Here is a 24,036-nt window from a genome sequence, read left to right as displayed (position 1 = left end):
ACAGTAAGCATGTAACAAATACTATTTTTTTTTTTAAAACAAAGCTGCACCCTGTCCCCGAGACTGCAGCTGCAGCAAGGAACTGGCAGCGAGAGTGTGGTTTGTCTCCTGCACCCCCCATATTGTACTCTTCCAAGCGCTTAGTACAGTGATCTGCACACAGTAAGTGCTCAATAAATGCGAATGACTGACTGACTGACTAAGCACTTGTGAACTCGGGCACCATCCCAACCCCCAGCATAGAGTTTATGTTCATGCCCTTAAACTCTGTTGCTTTACCCCTACTTGGTATTTATTTTAATTTGTCATTCCCACTAGATGGTAAGCTCCTTGAAGCCAAAAGGTTGTTTCTTCCAACTCTTTTGTTCTCTCCCAAGAGCTTAGTACACAGCTCTGCACAGAAAACAACTCATTAAATGCTCTGGATTGATTGAGTGATTGATTTTCTAAGTAGAGAATCAATACTGTCCATTCAGTGACTGATGAAAGTGTAAGGAAAATATCAAGAGAGGAGGTTCTAACTTGAGAACAGTGACAGTAAAATCAATAATGTGAGCTAAACTGATTCGGCATGTAGCTCTTACCTGTAGATAAAGTAGCCTTACGGAGAAACAGCCTAATTTCGGAGAGGGTATTTCTTTGACATTTGAATTTAAATAGGGCTAATTTCACGCTTGGCACCGATCGAGCACTTGGGGAATGAGCTCTGTGCAAGCAGGAGAGCATTTCTCCAAATACACATATCACCAATTTTACCCTAGGAAACTGATCGTTACAAAGAATCTCAATTGGTGACATTCCTTCAGTCCCAGTTCCTCTCTCTCACTTGCAAGTGTCCACTCCCCCTCACACATTTATTTCCAAGCCCGCTCTGCAGCAGGAGGAGCAAGGCCCAACCGAGTCCATCCCTCCCCAGCCTCAGCCGTAAGCCTGATTCCGCACAGCACTCATATCTTTGAATTATTCATTTATGTTAATGTCTGTCTCCCCGTCTAGACTGTAAGCTCATCGTGGGTGGGGAATGGGTCTACCCAACTCTGTTGTACTCTCCCAAGTGCTTAGTACAGTGCTCTGCACACAGTAAGTGCTCAGTAAATACCATGGATTCTGCCTGAGGCTGGAGGTGCCGTTGCTACCTGGGGGTGCCCTTGGTAAAGGGGATTAGGGTACAGGGGAGCTGCATGCAGAGTGACACTACCTAAACCTCCAATGAACAAGGCCCCACAGTGACAGCAGCCTCTTCCCAAGGGAGTCAGGTTGCTGGCTGAGACAGTGAAGAGACCACCTGGGCTGCATGTCTGTCCCTCCTTCTGCTTCTCCTCTCTGCCAGATATCCTGTGTGGGTCTCACAGGGCCTAATAGTGGGTCCTTTGTGACTTGCCTGCCATGGCTTGTACATTAGATTTTTCTAACAAACCTCACACCTACTACCATAACAGAGTTTTCACATATTTCAATCTCCCAAACAGAAAAATTGGGAAGGTAAGAACTGGGAGGGAACTTAAAATATTTGATAGGGTCATAGTTTACGTTGGAACACTCAACATGTAGAGCTGTGGTGTTCACTAACAGAGCGGGTAGCTAAAGTACTTGAATAGGGTTCTGATTTCTTCAGCTTGCAGTGCTAATATTTCTGGAACTTTTTTTTTTAAGTTATTTGTTGTGTTTACTATGTGCCAGGCACTGTACCTAAGCACTGAGGCAGATACAGGCTCATCAGGTTGGACACAGCCCTTGTCCCACATGGGGCTCACAGGCTTAATCCCCATTTTAGAGATGAGGTAACTGAGGCCAGAGAAGTCAAGTGACTTGCCCAGGGTCACACAGCAGACAAGTGGTGGAGCAGGGATTAGAACCCAAGCCCTCTGACTCCCAGACCCATTGTCTTTCCCCTAAGTCATGTTGCTTCCTGAACTTCTCTTCCTTTTCCTACCTTGATACTGCACCCCTTCTCCTTGACTTTCAGCCCCTCCTCTATGTTCAGTTCCATCCAACAGAAAAATAATTACCCTGGCTTTCACCCACAAACAAAAGTAAACCTCAAGCTTTGCGCTGATTATATGAAGAAGTCATTACATCTTGTAGCAGTATTTTGTTCAGGCTCGGAAAGATTTTGAAATATAAAGCGCTAAGATTGCAGTTTCTCTGTGTCCATCCTTTCAAACGTAAAGGAGGTGGGATTTATTGAGAGAAAATTCATGTTCAATTTGATTTTTTTTTTAATTGTCTTTGCCTCTTAAAAGTCTCTTCACCATATGCTCAGGAAAATCAGTTCAGTGGTTTGAGATATGATTATGCTGCTAAAGCAAATCAAATTTGTTTTATTTAATATAAGCTGGGGTTGAGAATTCAGTAGACAAGTCAGCACTTTATTTCCAACAGTTTAATGGAATTGCATATAATGAACCAAGTAGAAAAGATCACTTTCCCACTCGTCCCAGAAATTCCACCTGTTGTAGACCACATGGAGATCCAGTGAAAGTTATCCAACCACAGTGCTTTCATAGAGAATTTCAGGACATGTACAGCCAATAAATAAAGTGCTTAATGTCAACTACTATATTAATGCAATATAATATCCGAGTTCAGAATTTATAATGTGCAAATCAGAATATTCAAAAGTTGAAGTTACCATAAAACCAACAATGAACCGACTATGCATAGACATGTATATTGTATGTTTTATGTATACCATTTAAATTTATGCTTTTAATATCAGTGAAATATAAGCTCAGTGGTTCAGATACATTGCACTGGATTCTTACCTCTGAAGTTCTAGAGTTTAGATGGTCCTTAAAGTTTTCATAAAAATGAGATATTTCACTGGGGATTCCATCTACCAACATTTAAACATTAACATGAGGTGTTTTTGTAAGTGTGATTAGCAGTAATGAAAAAATAGCACTCAAACATTGTAATACTTAAATTAGACATTTAGTTCAGGGCTCTGCACATAGTGAGTGCTCAAATGATTGAATGAGAAATAATTTTCTCTTCAGTCATTTCTGATGGGAGCACCAAATGGCAACTACAGTCCAAGAAGAACATTAACACTCAGGGCCTCCAAACTGTTGACATAGGTGCACAAATTTCAGTTTTCAAAACTCAAATAAAATCAGCCATGGCTGATGGAGGCACTAATTGGTTTTGATTCTGTTCCTAATCACTGCCACTGCTAGTATAAATGGGTCTATAAATGGGGCCCAAAAATGTAAGGCCTTTAGTCCTTTCAATAATGGGCACTTAGGCTGTCCCGTGAATAGAGGCCATATATAGGGAGCCTGGCAGTGACTGATCCTCTACACATAGCAAGCTTGACCAGAAATTATTCATGGAAGACTTCCTGGAGAAGGTGGGTTTTCAGGAGTGCTTTGAAGAATTGAAAGAGAAGGAGTTCCAGACAGGAGAAAGGGCAGAAACAAGGGGTCGGAGGCAGATGAATTGAGAATGAGGTCGATTCTGAGGGTTAGCTTGGGAGGAACTAGGTGCATGAGCTAGGATGTAGGAGGGAGGGAGGGGGAGAGAGAGAGAGAGAGAGCGAGCGAGCGCTGACGGCTTTAAAGTCAATAGTCAGGAATTGCAGCTTGATATAGACAGAAATAGGTAACCATTGGAGGTTTTTGGTGCGGAGAGGTGTGCAGAATGAGGTTTTGGAAAAAACGACTTGGGCGGCACAGTGAATTTGGACTGGCAGAGACTGGAGGCAGGGAGGCCATTGAGGAGACTGATACAGTCTCACCTCTGAGCCCACCCTGGGACTGTGACTGGCTACAGAAAGAGGTACAGCATAGAGGTCCATCTACGTTTCTTTTCGAGCATGAACGCAGGGCACTGAGGGGATGGGAGCAAAAAGAAGTGGAGAGAAAAGGAGGGACTGGAAGAGGGAAGGCAAGACAGGAAGGAAGAGGAAAGAAAAGGTCCCTAAGGAGGAGTATCTCCTCCTCCACCGCCTCACTCCTGGTTCTCACCAGGCACTGGCATTGGATGCCAGCAGTTGCTTTCAACCACACCTGGGAGCTCTCTGACTGCTTGGCTCATCCCCTCTCAATGGGACACCCCACGGATCCATGCAAAGCAGCACATCCTAAAGGAGAACGCGAAGGCCTGGGAGTCAGCGGACCTGGGTTCTAATACCGGCTCTGCCAGTTGCTTGCTTTGTGACCTTGGGCAAGTCACTCGACTTCTCTGTGCATCAGTTACCTCATCTGTAAAATGAGGATTAAGACTGGGAGCCCCAATGGGGAGATGGAGTGTGTCCAACCTAATAAGCTTGTGTCTGCCTCCAGCACATTATACAGTACTGGAAAGTATGGAAGAACTTTTTGTCAGGGATAGCATAATGCTAGGGCTTGGGTAGATCAGAGTCCAAAAACGGTGTCTCCCTACTTTCCAGTACCAAAAATTTAAGATAGAAAGCAGTAGGTATAATATTTATTCAACATTGAAGTATTGGTTGATTGAGCCCCACCCGGGACAGGGTCTGTGTCCAATCTGCTTATCTTGAATCTATACCGGTGCTTAGTACCAAAATGGTTAAGCTCTTAATCTGTTTACCTGGAATGAAAATTCATCCTCAACAAAGTGGATATTTTTAAAAAAGCTAATATGTCCAAATTCATCAACACTCAGCAAACTACAGAGTTTGAAACACCCATAATAGGCCGAAAGAGTTAATGCAGTTTACAGAAATGCAGAAACCAAGAGAATAGCTTAGTCCCTGGGACAATCTGGTTCATAATAACTAAAGGTCAGAGTTGCAAAATGGGATTTTATCATTGTTGATTTGATTTCCCCATAAACAATAACAAAAGATGACTATTTTAAAGCAATTAAGTCTTTCTTTCAGGTTAGTTTGGCTGATTTGAAGAAGCCAAAATAAAAACAAATAATCTTCCATGGCATTAATTAGAAGGGGAAGGGGAGAAACATTTGAGAGGCAAGGAAATGTAGATTATCTTGATTTCAGAAATGAAAGAAGTCATTTAAAAATGCCACCTTTAAAGTCTGTTTAGATTTTTCTCTTTTCAATATCGACGGTAGATTGTCTTTTTCACTGCTAATGTCAAGTCCTTTAGAGGCAGAGAGAGATTTCACCTTTCATTGCCTTGCATTATATCCCCGCCACTGAACTTGGTAGAAAAAAGTAAACTATTAAAAAGCAGATCATGCAACGGTAGCCTTACACCATTCACTTGTGAACAGCCAAGGAGATTTGGGGGTGTCTGTTTATAACCAAGGGATTATGCCTGAGCAAGGAAGCATTCCTTCAGAGATGTTAGCAGAATATATTTTTTTAAAAAGCAGGGCAGCATATTTTCTACAACCATCTGCATGCAGTTACAATGATTACTGCATAATTGTAAGTAGGCACACTGCTAAATGAAGTATGAAAGCACCTCAGTCATTGTAAGATTAGGAATACATGCTTTTCACTCTTTTTGTAGTAATAAGATATTGAGTAAATAGTACGCCTGTTAGTGCAATGGCTCCCTTTTCTCAAACTCGGCACTTTCCACCCAATTGCTGTAGCCATGTTCTGAAACTACTTCCTGGTAAGTGGAATCCAAAATGATTCCAGAGATATATCTTTCTTGAATCTGGGCCTCTAAATTCATTTATTGGCCGTAGTAGCCATTAAAAAAATAAGGGTAGTAAAAACGTAAAATACCGGTGGACCACATGGTAATTAAATCTTTTCATGGGGAAACCAGTGGGGCCTTTTTTGGAAATCAATCAAATCAGCCTCTTGCCTGCTAAACCAAATCATAAACCCAACTATGTTAAGAAAATAAAGGTTTAAAAGAATAAATGATTCAGAACTTAGGGTGTGACGGATTGCTACTGTACACTCATTTCCCTGCAAAGCTAGTCAAAGACTTCCATTCTGCCTCCCTTTTAATCTTGGTGAAAAGCCATTCCTCAGAGCTTAAACATGCTCCATAGGAGTCCGGTTTTCCCCTTTATTTGCTTCTACATGCTTTTCCTCTTCAGCAGATTTTATGATATATCCAGGTTTCCTCCACCAGTGGTCAAAGAGAAACCGTATTTTCTCACCCTTATTATTATTTAGAATTTCTTTTGTAATGGATGAGAGAGCATATCTCAGGGCTCCTTTTCCCAGGACATCACTAACTTTTTTTTTAATGCCTCTGCAGGCATTCAGAATTTAATGCTTTGAAAATGAAATGTCTATCCCTAAAAAAGTGTGTGTTTTATATTTAAATTCCATCCAAGGTCAGTAAAAGAGAAGGTGGAGGAAAAAGAAAAAGAATAATTCATAGCATTATATAAAAAATAGTGGTAGGTCTTGCATCCTAGCAATGACATGCTCTGACAAAGCATTTTCCTTTCCCTTCATTCATACCATGGGGTCTCTTAGAACACAAATAGGGAGTAGCAGTGCATTAAAAATGAACTTTAGGAAAGAAGATAAAAGACCGATTAGAACCGAAATTCACATTCACAAATTCACATATTTGAAATCGAGATCAATTTAAAAAGAGGATATGGGAAAGTAGCCACTTGTGTGGCTCTTTTTCCTAATGAATCATAAAATGCTCTGCAGACAACCAACTGATCAGGTTGTGAAAGGACATGTTTTAGTGTAACTCCGCATGTCTACTCTTCCAGTTTGTGAGAGGAAAAAGGAAACTCCTAGGTAAGTTAGGCTGCTGATCTGAGTTCCGCATAGTTTTCTCTTTTTCCATGCCATCATTGTGTGTGTCAGGAACTGGGGAGGGAGTCCTGGAGGAATGACACAGCTCCCTAAAACTCCAGGAGTTCCACTTGCAGTGTGGCAGGCAGCGCTCTGGGGGAACCCCAGGATTTCCAACCTAGGAAGCAAAGATAAATCTTGCTGTTCTCTGTTTAACTTTGCCCCTGAGCTCACCACCTATAGAGGTGCTGAGGGGGATTGACTGGGGGCTCTTTTTACCACCACATTCTAGAGTTTTTGAAAAGTCAGATACCTCCCAGCCCCAGAGCACTTAAGTACGTATCTATAATTACTTATTTTAATGTTCATCTCCCCCTCTAGACTCTGAGCGCATTGTGAACAGGGAATGTGTCTGTTATGTTGTTGTATTGTACTCTCCCAAGGGCTTAGTAAGTGCTCTTCACACAGGCACTCAATAAATACAATTGACTGACTGACTGACTTTTCCTATTTTCATCCAAGTTCAAGAGTGAAAATTGGGGGAAAACGTTAATTATGCTTTTCTAAACCTGTGGAATATCATGTCAAATTGTACTTTCCAAGTGCTTAGTACAGTGCTCTGCACACAGTAAGTGCTCAATAAAAAGGAATGAATTAATGTAGAAGTGAATTTAAATTGAGAATGAAGGTATACTGTGTCGTGGTTGCTGTTCCTCTAATTTTCAGTACATGTAGTAAATGTAGAATGCTGTTAGGCCACAGAATGAATTCCCAAATCGTTCATATTAAAAATACTTTGAGGGGGAAAATGTTTAATTTTCATTCATTCTACAGTTTAAAAAATGTATTTGAAAAAACTGTATTATGCTTCTTTACTCAGTCAAGAAGCAGCATGGCATAGAGAATAGGGCATGAGTTCTAATCCCAACTCTGCCTCCTGTCTGCTGTGTGGCTTTGGGCAAGACACCTAACTTCTCTGAGCCTTGGTGTCTTCATTTGTATTTTGACTCCATGGGCCATTTTTCATATTGTGTAAGTGGTTCTGGGCTAAACACTAGTGAGGGAAGTGAGAGGAAAAGGAAACTCTGAACCAGCTGCAGATACTGTTAGGAACCTCCACATGTCACTGACCTGAGGGTCACAATGTGCTCTAAGGTAATTTCTGGCATTAGCAGCTGGGACTGAGCAAATCAGGAGCTTCCCAGGGGGTAGGTGGCTGGAATAAACCCCAGGGGAGCGATTAAATGGTGTGGCTGGCTGGTTCCAGCCCACAGGTTGCATTTAGCCTGCCCCTGCTCTAGCCATCCCCCTTCAGCCCCCCCCCCCCCCCCATTCTAAAAGAAAGCTTGCCCAGGGGACCCTTACATCATTACCCCATGTAGCAGGGACCAATATCCTAGCACTGCCTATATATCTCAGATTTTCTCCAAGTGTGTACTTACTGGTCTGCTAGGGAGGTTTTTGCCCTGTAGATTTTTCTCTCCTTCCCCTCTGGGATGCAGGGTTTTGAACACAGAGAAGGGGGGATATTGAGGTTAAGGGAGTGGTTAGAGCTAATTAATAGATGATAAATATTTGGTATTTAAGTGTTATTTGGCAGAAGAAGTATGAAAATTGTGCGTAAACTAGGCTGGAAGAAAATAATCCAAAGTGTAGAGCTAGTCCACATTTCTGTTTCAAAAGGACACTGCCAGTCACTGCTTGTAGTGCTTTATTTCTCTGGAGAGAAGCAGCGTGGCTTAGTCCAAAGAGCCTGGACTTGGGAGTCAGAGGTCATGGGTTCTAATCCTGCCTCTGCCACATGTCTGCTGTGTAACCTTGGGCAAGTCACTGAACTTCTGTGCCTCAGTTACCTCATCTGTAAAATGGGATTTAAAAGTGTAAGCCCCATGTGAGACAACCTCATTACCCTGTGTCTACCCCAGCACTTAGAACAGTGCTTTGCACATAGTAAGCGCTTACCAAATACCATAATTATCATTATTATTATTATTACCCAGAGCTTAGAACAGTGCTCAACACATAGTAATCGCCTAACAAATGCCATCATTCACATTATTATTATTATTATTATCATTATTATTATTATTATTAGAAACTTAACCGTACCGCTGTTATAAGAAATAGATTAATACAGCAGTATAGCATCTCAGTGCAGCAGAATGCATATATTGTCTGCAATATGCAATGAAGAGAGTCATTATGTATCAAGTTTTATTAATAATATTAATAATAATTATGGTATTTGTTAAGCACTTACTATGTGCCAGGTACTGTAAAAAGCAAATCGGGTTGGACACAATCCCTGACCCACATGGGGCACACAGTCTTAATCCCCATTTTACAGATGAGATAATTGAGACACAAAGAAGTGAAGTGACTTACCCAAGGTCACACAGAAGGCAGGTCGCGGAGCTGAGATTAGAACACAGGTACTCCGATTCACAGGCCTGTGCACTTTCCACTAGATAACACTGCACCTCAAATTTTCCTTTATAACTAAAATGGGAGGAAAGTCAAGAAGGGACAGGGATGAAGTGTCAATCACAGAGACCCCAGGGTCCATTAGGAGACAAGCACATAGGCATAATGATACCAACAAAATCAACTCACCTCAATCACTAAGAATCTGTGGCTTTCCACTGAATCCTATATATGGTAACACACTCTGCTGTAGATATCTACCATCAAAAACTTTCATCATTAAGAAACAGAAAGAGCTTTGAGACTCTTCTTTTGGGATGGGGGAGAGGGGTAAAGTGGTCATTTGTTTTACCCTGTGTAAACGCCACCAATCACTAAACTAGGATTAGAATTAACTAGCCATGAAATTAGTTCATACCCACAGCCAAAGGAAATCAGGCAGCAGACCTAAAATGAATTGGTTAGATTTTTGCCTCTCCTTTTAATTACTTTCTAATGAATTTATCAAAGGAAGCTGTATTTGGAACATGTGAGCTAGCAGATGAGATTGTGTTCATTTAGTGATATGGAAAAAAAGAGCAAGGGAGAGGTGGACAGGCAAGAAAGAATAACCTTAGATGGCATTAGTAAATATGGATGAGTCCTATGTAGATTTTGGCCACATGTGCACAGAATCAGGAATATTTTCTTAGGAGGCTTTTTTTTTGGTAGAAAAGTATGTTAGGGGCCCAAATTGATAGGATGTAAAGTCAAGTGCCACCCCCAGGACAAATTTGGTTTAGATGATTTTGCATTGTGTATCTAGGTTTGGAGCCAACTATTCCTAGTCCCTGTATGCCTTGGGTATCCTGACATCAGCATGTCTACCTGACAGAATTGTAATCTCTTTGGGGAGATTTTCACATCTTAACCCAAAACTTGAATCACCCACCTCCATCCAAACAGATGAAGGTGCTGGTTGGTTAGTAGCAGACTCCAACTGTAGGATAGTGAGGTCTAGTGGAAAGAACATGGGCCTGGGAGTCAGAGGACCTGGGTTCTAATCCTTACTCCACCATGTGCCTGTGATGTGACTTTGGGTAAGTCACTTCACTATTCTCTGCCTCAGTTACATCACCTGTAAAATGGGGATTCAGTACCTGTTCCTCCTCCTTCGTAGATTGGGAGCCTTGTGCAGGATGGTGACTTTGACTGGATTATCTTTTATCCTCCTCAGTGCTTAGAACAGTGCTTGACACATAGTAGGCGCTTATCACATACTGCAATTATCATTATTATTATGATTTCCAACTGGTGAGAATCCATCTCCAAACAATAAACCTTCACTGAACATTAGAAAACCATCTCCAACTAGAAACCCTCATCTGTAAAAGGGGGATAAAGTTTAAGAGCCCTGTTTGGGACAGGAACTTTGTCCCTGTGTCCAACCTGATTACCGTGTATCTTCCCCAGCATCTAGTACAGTGTCTGGCACATAGTAAGTGCTTAACAAATACCATTTTTAAAAAAAGTTCTCCAGTGGCCACAACTCAGTCAGAGATGATCTTTAATCTGACAGTGACAGTTTCTAATGAGACGGACACCAAGGTCTGATCAGAGGGCCCTCTCAAACACAGGCCAGGTAGTAAGGACGCAGACTAAATGGAACTCATCTTTTTCTACCAGCCATTCCAATACCCCTTGAAATATTTGCATCTATGCCTCATTGCCAAAATCCCAATGCAAGTGCCCCTAAGTACCTTTCCTTCATACAGGCAAACACAAGTCCCATAAAAAACTGTTTTGCTTCAGGATCTGGTCTTGTGACACCTCACCCCAGTCTCCAGCTTAGGCAACTTTTCTGGGTTCCAGAGGGTCAGTCTTCCCTTTGGAATAATTAGTCACTGTATCTTTTGTCCTAACCCCGGTCAGAGAGAAATAGCTCCATTGATAGGGTCTTTAAAGGGTTGAAAGCATCTCACAGCTCTCTCTGTCCAGCCGAAAATTCTGGCTCTAAATCCCATCAGCCACTCTGCCCAAAGCTACAGAGTTCCCCTACTCACTCCCTGCAGTATTCATTCAAAATTAGCCATATTTATTGAGCACTTACTGTGTACAGAGCACTGGGTGTAAGCACTTGGGAGAGTACAATATAAAAAGCCCAGTTTTGGGAAGCAGGCTGGCAGGTGGGTGTAAAACTTCCTTTTCTTTGCCAGTTCAATATTTTGGCACCTTCATGTGTTGAATTAAAACCAAAAAGCAGTGGTATCAATTCTCTTCATGTTAGCTGCCTTACTGTCATTTAGTGCCTGCTGTATTGCGGACACTTATTGGGCAGTTGGTGAAGTATCAGATCCAAGTCAGATGTTAATTCTGTTAAGATGCACACAAATTATATTCATTTCAGTGTACTGTTAAGGTGTTGCATCATTTTATGGGGAATTAGTCTAATCCAGAGATTTGAAGACACTCAAAACTTTGAATTAGCAATCCTGTTTATAAGTAGAGCTTCACTCATGACCAAAAGCTAGAGTAATGCATTAGGTTTAAAACTGATAGCAAGGAAAAAATAGATGTTAAAGAAGCAGGATTTAAGTCACTGAGAAACATCCTCCAAAAATGTTTTTTTCCCCAAGCATTTTTTCAAAAGCCAAAAAAGTTGTGTGTAGGTTATTAGAAGGTATTTCAATATAATTACCCTTTAAACAGTTCTGTTGTTAAAAGATTATTTAATTATGCAATATCCATACTAAAAATCAATTTGCTTTTACTTGTTGCTAAATTTTCCTGGAATAGACAGCACTATGTGCCCTTGAATCTCCACTTGACACGGTCAAAAGCTCTTTTTCTATATTGTAGCATAATCAAAATCTGCAAAGAGGGTTAAATCATTCTATTTCACATATCATTATCTTCTTACCTCTGCTGCCGTGGATGACTAGGCTGCTGTTTATGCCTTGGAAATTTTTTGGATGCTCAAATTGTTCTTGAGAAAGTGTAGCTAGGTGGTTTGCTTAATTTGAATCACATGACCTTCACAGTTGCCATAAAGCTGAAGAAAAGCTCTTCAAATCTTTCCGGAACTGATTTCTTTCCCCTCCTTTGTGGACCCAGAATTCCTAAACTAAGAAGACTGCTCAGAACTTTGGATTGCAGTGTGGATATAGACTACATTTTTCCTCTTATACTTACAAAATTGTTTCTTGGTGTGCTTCATACACAAGTTCTTGCCACTGCTTTATGATCCCTCCTGCTTCATTTTGAAGGGGTGACTTCCTGAAGTCACTTCCTGCCATTTCACCCCCAAATAAATTGACCATTTTGTGCTATTCAGATCCTCCTACTGTATTTCATAAAATTGTTACCGGAGTATATGTTTTTGACACAGGGCTTCTAATTTAAAGGTTATCCGTTTTGTCATTTTTGATCTGCAAATTAGAAAATTCTAAACTAATAGAATAGATATTGGAAATACCAAAAAGAAATCATTAACCCTTAGTACTAAAACACAAGCTTCATTCACCCTCTCATCTCATGAAATCTCTCGCTCCGTCCCTTCTCCCCTCCTTAACTTCCATCTTCAACCGCTCACTCTCCACTGGTTCCTTCCCCTTTTAGTCTAGACCATAAAGGCTCGCCATTTGTGGAACCTAAACCATGGCCTCCTAATAACATTTATTCAGCCAGATTAGCTGGTTTTTGTATTATTGGGTTTCCTTTCCACATTTGAGATGGGTCACTTTTATAGTATGTTTACATATGTATTCATCAATGAGATGGCAAACTTTTCGAGGCCCAAGAACTTGTCTTCTACTTTTCTATTTTCCCATGTACTAATTAGAGTGCTCTGTACGCAGCAGACAATAAATACTGTTGATGATGATGGGTCGGAGTGCTTTATGAGGATTAGAAACTGAGAATCTGATTTTAATTTATATACTCAGATGTTAATTTACCACATAGCTTGATTTCTTTGCCTCAATACCCCTAATTGTGAAATAGCAACAGCACTGACCCTCTTCAGAATTTTAAGTAATTAAATATTGCAAAACATTTATGAAGTGTGATACTTTCACAATCATTTTATAACCCTCATTCATTTTTTTCTTATTCTTTGCCCTGAATGTTTATTTTACTTCTCTCTTTTTTTTCTTTTTTAACAGAGCTTTCCTTCAGATTTTACAAGCAGCCCAGTTCTGCCTGGTAGATAAATTATTCTTTGGTAAATTAGGAACTTTGGGAGACGTATTAACTCTTTCTGGCTACAGAGTATCAGTTGTTATTGCCGTGGAGGGGAAAGTACTGTATAGCCCTACTGTGAATGTTGCTGTTTTCTTCAAGGGACTAGATGTGAATGACAAGATAAGTCAATGAGATTTTGCTCCAAGAAATTTGAAATTCTGTATCTAGTATTTTTGGTAGCGGCAAGGGAGCAAATTCTTAAGAACACATTTCCAGGACATTATGAAGCGGCATGGCTTAGTGGATAGAGCATGGGCCTGGGAGTCGAAGGACCTGGGTTCTAATTCCGGCTCCACCACACACCTGCTGTGTGACCTTGGACAAGTCACTTAGCTTCTCTGTGACTCAGTTACCTCATCTTTAAAATAGGGATTAAGACTGTGAGCCACCTGTGGGATGGGGATTGTGTCTAACTTGATTAGCCTGTATCTACCCCACCACTTAGGTTGGGAGACCAAGACCATAATAATAATAATAATGATATTTGTTAAGTGAGCCCCATGTGGGACAGGGACTGTGTCCAACCTGATTAACTTGTATCTACTCCGGTGCTTTGAACAGTGCTTGACATATATTAAGTTAAATGCTTAACAAGTATAACAACATTATTATTGTTATTTGTTTAATAGGTACCTAAATTAGGCTGGGTTTTTTCTAACATTAATATGTAATCTCAGGTTTTCGAAGTATGTGTTTTCACTACATGTATTTGGATAGAACACGACTGTATAATTAAGGAATTTTCTTCTGATGATATGGGTTTGTCTGGATAGAGCGTGATGGAAAGCTGATCCATGCATTTATCATATCCTGCCTTTACTAGCGCATCATCCTCTCTGACTTCCCTACCTCCTGTCTCTCCCCACTCCAGTCCTTACTTCACTCTGCTGACCGGATTATTTTTCTCAAAACAAAAGTTTGTCCTCATTGGTTGCCCATCCACCTCTGCATCAAGCAGAAACTCCTTACCATTGGCCTAAAGCACTCAATCAGCTCATCCCCACCTACCTTACCTCACTGATCCCCTAATACAACCCAGCCTGCACACTTCGCTCTTCCAACACCAACCTACTCACTGTACCTTGATCTTGTGTACCTTATTACCAACCCCTTGGTCACATCCTTCCTCTAGCCTGGAATTCGCTCCCCCTTCATATGCTACAGATGACCACTCTCCCCACCGTCTAAGCCCTCCTCAAATCAAATCTTCTCCTAGAGGCTTTTCCTGATTAAGCTCTCATTTCCCCTATTCACCCTCCCTTCTGCGTCACCTATGAACTTGGATCTTTATCCTTTAAGCCTAGGGTTAGGCTGGCTGGCCCTCTCAGTAGTTCATTGATGCATCATGGCTCAGTGGAAAGAGCACGGGCTTGGGAGTCTGAGGTCATGGGTTCTAATCCCAGCCCCGCCACTTGTCAGCTGTGTGACTTTGGGCAAGTCACTTAACTTCTCTGTGCCTTGGTTCCCTCATCTGTAAAATGGGGAGTAAGACTGTGAGCCCCACGTGGGACAACCTTGATTACCTTGTATCCCCCCCCAGCGCTTAGAACAGTGCTTGGCACATAGTAAGCGCCTAACAAATACCAACATTATTATGCATCTTGGTTCTCCTTTTGCCACTTGGTTCTCCTTGGTTCTCCTTGGTTCTCCTTTTGCCACTGCCTACTCTTTTCCACATTGCCAAGATCCGCCCTTTCCTCTCCATCCAAACCGCTACCCTGCTAATTCAAGCTCTCATCCTATCCCGTCTGGACTACTGCACTAGCCTTCTCTCTGATCTCCCATCCTCGTGTCTCTCTCCACTTCAATCCATACTTCATGCTGCTGTCCGGATTATCTTTGTCCAGAAACGCTCTGGGCATATTACTCCCCTCCTCAAAAACCTCCAATGGCTACCGATCAATCTGCGCATCAGGCAGAAACTCCTCACCCTGGGCTTCAAGGCTGTCCATCACCTCGCCCCCTCCTACCTCACCTCCCTTCTCTCCTTCTACTGCCCAGCCCGCACCCTCCGCTCCTCCACCACTAATCTCCTCACTGTACCTCGTTCTCGCCTGTCCCGCCATCGATCCCCGGCCCACGTCATCCCCCGGGCCTGGAATGCCCTCCCTCTGCCCATCCGCCAAGCTAGCTCTCTTCCTCCCTTCAAGGCCCTGCTGAGAGCTCACCTCCTCCAAGAGGCCTTCCCAGACTGAGCCCCTTCTTTCCTCTCCCCCTTGTCCCCCTCTCCATCCCCCCGTCTTACCTCCTTCCCTTCCCCACAGCACCTGTATATATGTATATATGGTTGTACATATTTATTACTCTATTTATTTATTTATTTATTTATTTATTTATTTTACTTGTACATTTCTATCCTACTTATTTTATTTTGTTGGTATGTTTGGTTCAGTTCTCTGTCTCCCCCTTTTAGACTGTGAGCCCACTGTTGGGTAGGGACTGTCTCTATGTGATGCCAATTTGTACTTCCCAAGCGCTTAGTACAGTGCTCTGCACATAGTAAGCGCTCAATAAATACGATTGATTGATTGATTGATTCCAGTCAAGGTTGCCACGGTGCAGGTTTTCAGTTCCCCGACCATCCAGATTGAATTAACTGATTGCATTACCTAGGTCAGGCTGGGTTGCATATTCAGAGCCAGGCTTGCACTTCGTTGTATTATTTAGCACTTACTGTGTGCAGAGCACTGTACTAAGTGCTTGGGAGAGAACAACATAACAGACACTTTTTGCCAGTCAACCCAACAATATATGGAGGTGTGTGGGTGTGGGTCATCATCCAGTTGAGCTTCACAGTCGTGCATATTGGCGCCTTCTCCAGTACCACTGCTCTCCTGCGCCATCGCCCCTAAGTGTCATGTACATATAAGACAAGTACAACAAATAAAGACAATGGGTTTGGAATGGTCAACCCTCCGGTGTATGAATGTGAGTCGTTTTTAGTACAAACAGTAGAAGCTTCTTAGTACTCAAAGTAAAATTTATGAAAATATCACAATGCAAATCCCAAACCATCTTTTTTGAGTGGTATTCCCTGTAGGGTCAACACTGCTTCTGCTGAATTTGTAAAGTCAAGGAATGTGATAGTTGAAAAAATATTTTACTTATCTGCATTTTGATGTGCCCATATCCTGAAACATCATAGTGTAGGGTATTTTTTTTTAAACTAGGATAAAGAAAACTAGACTGTAAGCTCATGTAGACAGGGAATGTGTCTACCAACTCTGCTGTGTTGTGCTCTCCCAAGTGCTTAATACAGTGCTCTGCACACAGTAAGCTTTCAGTAAATACCATGTGATTGATAAACAGAAAGCTTAGATTTCAGATGTATGAAAATTGCAAAGCATCATGGAAGATTGTTCTGACATGGCAACTCAGAGTTACTAGTGGAACTATGCAGCAATTTTCCTGGCTTTTAAGGCACAGCAAAAACTTTCAGTAGTGACAGATTATACTGCGGAGACCTCTTAAACACTTAGCCTTGGTGAACATTAAATCTATCTCTTCAACAGGTTTATTGCTGAATTAGGCACTTGTTTGAGAAAGATTCACTCTGCCTTTGGCACTGATGTTAAATTTGGTTCCTGTTAGATTTATAAAAGGTGATATTCTTAACTGATTCAATTTTCTTAAAAAGTTCACTTCAGATTTGGGGATGGGGATTTTTTTTTTATTCCAGTCACAATCAGAGCTACATTTTCCTTTATGGTTGATGTTCGGTTATGGCATTTTCTCCCCTTGTTGAATAAGGAATGTTTTGAATCAGATTCTCCCAGTACCGATACTACTCCCTGATTTCAGGTCTAATATCTTTGGCCACCCCAATACTAAACTTTTAGTGAGGTACTTCTGCAGGGCTTAAATAGTAATAGCGATAATAATGATAGTGGTTGTTAAATGCTGTACTATAATTATTAGGCAGTGTACTAAGCGCTGGGGTGGATACAAGCAAATAAGGTTGATTATAGTCCCTGTCCCACATGGGGGCTCAAGGTCTCAATCCCCATTTTACAGATGAGGTAACTGAGGCACAGAGAAGTTAAGTAACTTGCCCAAGGTCACACAGCAGACAAGTGGTGGAGCAGGGATTAGAACTCATGACCTTCTGACTCCCAGCCCCCTAGTCTATCCACTACACCATAGTACCCATTAAAACTGAGGTTGGGAGGTTCAAAACGAATAAAGGAAGCACTTTTTATCCTCAGTGGGTGGTGGGCCTGTGATGTTTGTGACCATAGAAGGTCATATGAATTAAAAATATCAGTAGGTTCAAGGACGATGAGTGCTCCAGAATAGAAATATAGCAAGAAAGTGAGGCATGTAGAGAAAACAGTTAATGATGATAGACTGTCTATTCCTAGGCAAGAAAACGCATGTTAAGGAAAGCTACTCTCATATACCAAGAACGCTGAGGCCCCATAATACCGGGCTGGTTGTGCTATCAGTCTGATCCAGTAATGACAAAGCTTCTCTTCTTGAACTCTAAAACTCAGCATCTCCTCCTGAATTTTTCAGCACAGCTGCAGTGTCACATCTCCTTAGACCTGGGGCGGACTTCATCCTTCAAACAGCAGATTTGGGGACACCAAGACTATCCCCAAAATTTTGGTCATGCCTATGACAGATTGCGAGACCCACTATGGGCCACAGTCACCTTAGGGGGCCCCTTGACCAGGAACCATTAGGAGCCCCAAGAGATTTGGATCATTTTAGATGATCTGTTTGAACTGGATCCTCCCAGGTCTCTGAAAACCCTAGGAATTCAGATGGAGGAAAGAGAAGAGCCCAGAGCGACTCCATAAATCTCTGCCTCAAAAAAATTTGTAAAATTGAGGAAGAACCTTCTCAAGTAATACCCTTAAACCCATTTGTGCTAAAATATGTTTTTGGAGAAGGTTTACGTGGCTGTTCCTTTGGTGGTTTAAAAATCTGATATTTCTTCCATTTTTCTTAATCCATTTTACCCAACAAATTGAAAATTTGTTGATAAAATAGGGACGGCTATATCATTAACAAAATTAAATCCAAGCAACCTCATTCTCTACATGTGACTGCATATTGGTTAATCCTTACTGCCTTGGCAGTTAATTTCTTTTTTTTTTTTTTGCATGATATCAGACCTTTACAGATGAAACTGTAGATGAGTACTGAGTACACCATGTCATTCAGTGAACTAATCCTGGTAATTTCATCCTGATTTTCCCATTTGAAGCAATCTGCATTGAAATACTCAGCATGCTACAGTTAGGAAACATACTTTCATAAGCTGCACTGTTTGTTCATCTTTTAAAAGGACCATCTGTTTTTCATAATTACACTGTGATTTTTTTTCTTTCATCTCCACCTTCTTTAAGAAATCCACAGATTCTAAAAGCTTTTGATACCATCTCCTTCTTGGGCTTTATAAAATATTCTTCTTTGCCTATCTGCTGTTGCTTTCACTGGTGACCTTAAATAAATCCATTTTTATCCTAGAAATTAGAGTTGGAAAAGAAGAAGCTCCTAGTGTTTACTTCCTAGTGAAGTGCCCACTCCTGAGTAGTGTTATCCTATCCTACATAGTAGCTATTTACATATTGACTCTGTGAAATATCATCACATTTTGTAAAATGGACTTTGCCTCACGTCTTTGAAGTGTTGTTCTGAAGGGATAGTGGGATCCTGACAGGCCATGATAAGAAGCCACACAAAAGTAAAAGAATTCTTAGATTGAAAGAAACCATGACTTAGTGCTATACCTTTGATCACTCTCCAAGACTAAATTCTTAGCATGTCACTGGGAAAGCCATTTCTCAGTGGAAGGGTTTTATTTCAGAAGGAAAAAAAAAGTTTCTCCAGCCGTAGTGACAGCAGAACCCTTTAATTCAGTGGATTTGAAGTGAAGTGCATTCATTTATTACATAGAAAATGAAATGAGGGTGTAAATTAGGACTTGAGTCAAAAAAGAGTTTTATTCTCAGCAACCACTGGAAATCTGAAACATTGCAGTTCCCTTTTGCAGGTTCGCTTTCTGATGCAAAATTCAAGAAGGTGGTAGTCAGAGCCCCTGATTCAAAGTGGGCTTTTATCAGGTTTTGCTTGCCTTTGAAGGAATTTAACATATACCTTGTTGAGTTGAATTTCCTGGAAGAATCCAGTGAGGTTCTTTAAGATATATCTCACTGGAAGTTGCACATTCCCTAGCCATTCTGTTTGGAGTCATTATATTTTGTTAAACTCTGCAATAAAAGCAGATGGGCCAGGGTGCCTCTCCAAGGGCAAGTGGAATGTCAGTGAAGAGATTGGGTGTAATTGGGACAGCACTACCCTTTGCTTGCATGGGATATAGAAAAGATTGGGTTATTGCAGTGAGAGTTCTGCAGGAGTTGAGTTTGCCCAACTTACACTATAAAACTTGTTTAAAGCTTAATCATAAAAATGTTTTGCAGGTGGCCCTCCCTGTTGCACTCCATAGTGAAAAGACAGGATTGATTGTTACACTGCAGCATTACCTGGCCCTCACCAAATCGACAAGGAATATTTGATTCCAGCACCCACGGTGCTCGAGCGGGACATTATTTTATAAACCATTCAGTAGCTGGTAGAACAGTCCGATTCTTGTAGTGGACTTGAGGGGTGGACGGTAAGCTCCCAAGTAGGAACTATACTATATTACCTTCTCTTGCCATGTGCCTATATTCAACAAGCCAAAGCAAGGAAAGAATTGGGCAAAGAAGACACAGTTAAATAACCATTTATGCATTAAGAATTTAGAGGTAAAGATATGAAGTGTGAAGGACAGAGGTGCTCATCTCTAAGAAAAGAGACCTGACCAAAACACCCTCTTGGCTAAAAGAAGTGTGAAACCTTTTGAACCGATAGATGTCGGTCTGATTGAAGACAGGCATGGGAAAGAGTAGGACCCAGCAATAACAATAAAATATTTTGGAAGTCCAATTTGGGTTGAGGGATGTCTCTCTAGCAATAAAGCAGGACAGCCAACATGTTTAAAATAAAAGCAATACTTGCAGTTCAGCAGGATAAGTAGGTATTGATCCATTACAAGGATCAAAATTATCTTCACACTACATGCACAAAGGTGCATTTCATTTTGAAAATTACTGGAACCCGGGCCAGAGTGAGCAATGCTCTCTCTAACTTTTAAGTCTTCAGAGTGGGGGAAAACAAATCATTACTGATATAAGTTCAGGATAGGCATAGGGAGTAGAAGACCTGTGGTCTGACAGCATATGCCTCTCCTGGGGAATCTACAATACTCCAAAACTCAGTAAGTGGAAAACTTTTCAAGAATATTTCACACTCTTGGTAGAGTTTTGCAAGAACCCAATTTTCAATACCAAACCTTATGGCCTGAACCCATGGCTTTGGCAGAACTCAGATTCTGTCCTGCTTGAACTCTGATTTTTTAAGTGTTACCACAATAATGGCCAGTTCTGTTTGGCTTCCCTTTCATGTTATGATTATATTCAATGATTTTCCTGAAGTTTTATACTATTCATTATGTAGAACAGCTAATTGCTGCCCGTAGAGCCCATAGCCCAGACCTCCCTGGCTGTTCAGTCGAGATTGCTGCAAATCCTATGGGTGGTGGGTGAAAGTTAAGAAGAAGGATGGATTTGAAAAGCTTGGAAGGATTCTGAGACAAACTTGATGCCAAAATGAGGTTGTCTTAGTCCTGGCCAGCCCTAGAGGCATGAGTCCTGAAGGGCCCATCCAGGTGCTAACTTGTTGGACAAAAGGTCTTCTAAGATTGGCAAGAGAAACAGCACCTATTTTCTACCAGCAGCAGGTGGCTTCATGCATCATTCGTAGTCAAAGAATCTCTTAGTACTCCTCCTTCCAACTCTTTTGAGGTGATCCGGAGTGTGGCAGTGCAGCCTACCTAGAAGGTAGAGAAGTGTATTTTGGGACTTGAAACACTTCTAGTTACACAGGGCCAATGCAGGAGGGTTAATTGCAAAGCCAGAAGTGAGGAAGGAAGCTTTCACTCATTTTTTTTCTCCCGGGTGTTGCTTTTCTTCTCCTGGGCACAGTAATGCACCCAGTATAAAGAATTAAGGTAGATTCATATACTGTCTTTTACTTTTTTAAATTGTGATTCATTTATAGTTTTCTTCCCAAAAGATTGAATTGGGTGCTTTCACAAAAGTGAGAAGCACTTGTTGTCTAAAAGATAATGCTGGGATTAAATCTGGTACCTTTCCTGCCTTTTTCTGCTATTGCATATGTGATTTGTCAAATGTGTCTAGGGGTTCAGGCTCCTAGACACATCCACTGCCTTTCAGCAGAGCTTATCCCTTTCCACTAAACTGCCCACATTCATCCTTTTCCACTAAACTGATTTTCTGTTTTAGCCTTGGCTGTCTTTTGAGCCAGATGGCTGATATTAAATCATGGGATGGTCGATCTAGTAAATCAGATTTTCTGCTAAATTCACACAGGTGAAAAATGACTATATTAATCGCCACTGGATTGAAAAGGAGGATTCTTTTGGGGTGCTTTGCATTGAAGGCTTTCCTTTTTTTACCCTTTACAAAAGCTAATTGGAAATAATTCCAGCAAACATCTTAATTATTAGATGGTACAATACACATTTAATGAAGATAATACATATGTTGTATTTTAATGGGCAGTAATGTGGTATTAAAATAAAGTAAAAGAATTATGCTATATATTGTATCCTTCATTGGCCTGATTGACTGACTGACTGGTTTTCCCTGGTGTTCTTTAGGTCAGTTGGCATCAACTGGTACTTGTTAATTTGTTGAAATGAAGGTTTAAATATGTTATAAAATACTGATTGTATTAGAAAATAATGAACACATCGGTGATCTTTTTTGCATGAAGTTAAAGTTACAAATAATGGGATTGGTATATGTATGTTTTTCTTTCTACTTTAATTCTTTTCTGTGTTGAGCTGTCTATTTTTAGGTTTTATTTAACAGTTATCTATTTGTCCAGGTTCAAATTGATTTAAATGGTAAGCTACTGGAGAGCAGTGACCGTGTCTGTTGAAATTGCTCTGTACACAATCCAACATAGTGCCGCAATAATGTGGGCACATTATTTGGTGATGATAACTAAGACCCTGGTTTTAAAACAGATGTACATAAAGTTCACACCCTCCTTGGAAGGAGGACAGGCAATAGAGAAGAGAGGGAATGGAGAGAAGGAGATGCAGCGGTGGTGGAGAGAAGGGGGAAATAGGGAGACAATGGAAATCAAAAAATCTTGTGAAACTTTGAGCTAGTTCTGATGCGATTATAAATTGAGGTAATTATATAGTTGTGTGTATCAGGATACTTCCATTTTGTTGTTTTTTAAATGTTTTTAAATGGGGGAATTAGATTCTCAGCTCTGACCTAGAGGAAGAAACAATATCTTTTTCTTCAGAAAATAAGGAAGGAATTGGTAGAGGCGTGTTGTCCCATTCTGTGAAGCAAGGTGGGAATTGAAAAGAAGAAAAATTTTTGACTTTGTTTTAGCTCACCCTCAAAGGTTCTTGAGCAAGTAAAAAATTTTGCAATTGTAACAAGAGGGGCCACTCAGCAAAGAGTGATTACAAGCATTTGTTCAGCTAGATTTTCCTCAGTGCTGCATGACGCAGTATTAAACACCAAGCAGTTATTAAACAGTCACAATGCAATTGCTGAATGAGAAACATTTCTCTCCAGGGTTGGAATAAATTCTGGCAACCTATGCAGGTTTCAATGAAGAAGTCTAGATAGAGCTTGCCACTCAGTGAATCCATAGGCAGAGAAGAAGAGTGACAGGGAGCTAGTCAATGGTTGATCAATTAATTATGGTATTTGTTAAGCGCTACTGTGTGCCAAGCACTGTTCTAATCATGGGGGTAGATACAAGGTAATCAGGTTGTCCCACGTAGGGCTCACAGTCATAATTCTCATTTTACAGATGAGGTAACAGGCACAGAGAAGTTAAGTGGTTTGCCTGAGGTCACACAGCAGACAAGTGGCTAATTCAGGATTAGAACCCATGTCCTCTAACTCCCAAGCCCTTGCTCTTTCCACTAAGCCACACTGCTCATTACATTTATTTTAATGTTTGTCTCCCACAGGCTGTTAGCTCCCTATGGGCAGGGAACATGTCCAGCAACTCTCCCATTGTATTCTCCCAAGCCCTGAGTACAGTGCTCTGCAAACATTAAGCACTCAATAAGTTTGATAGATTGGCTGAAGCATTCACTTCAGGTTGGAGTGGTATTTCTTAAGCATTTACTATGTGCCAAGCATTAGGGTAAATACAAGAAAATCAAGTCCCACATGGAACTCATAGTCTAAGTAGGCGGAAAAACAGGTAATGAATCCTCATTTTGCAGATGAGAGAACTGAGGTGCAAAGTTAAGAAACTTGCCCAAGGTCACACAGCAGACAGTTGACAGGGCCAGGATTAGAACCCAGATCCTTTGACTCCCAGGCCCACGTTCTTTCCACTAGGCCACACTGTTTCTCTCAGGAATGGACAGGATCTCTCATGGCAGTGTTAAGTGTCTGTGTCTGGAGCTCTCCCTCAAGAGAGCCTCCTTAATATCTGTTAATACCTTTCACCTCATTCCACAGCCTAAAATTCATTTCTCTTCTCTCTACCTATCTCTGTCATCATTCACCTCACTCATCCCTTTCAGCTGTCCCTCTCTCTCTTCGCAAAAAGATGTCAGCCTTCACCAGTTGAGATGTATAAGGCGTATTTTTTGCATGTCATTTTGTATGATCCCT

The 24,036-nt window shown here is 41.1% G+C and overlaps 1 protein-coding gene across 1 annotated transcript in view; it reads left to right on the top strand.

Moving 5' to 3' along the window:
- Positions 1–24,036, top strand: part of FBXL17 (F-box and leucine rich repeat protein 17) — a 415,020-nt gene that overhangs the window by 347,430 nt on the left and 43,554 nt on the right. The window lies entirely within an intron of this gene.

This window comes from Tachyglossus aculeatus, chromosome X3 (genome assembly GCF_015852505.1).
Source record: "Tachyglossus aculeatus isolate mTacAcu1 chromosome X3, mTacAcu1.pri, whole genome shotgun sequence".
NCBI lineage: Eukaryota > Metazoa > Chordata > Mammalia > Monotremata > Tachyglossidae > Tachyglossus > Tachyglossus aculeatus.
Note: the sequence above shows the minus strand (reverse complement) of the source record. Positions and strands in the feature narration are given on the sequence as shown.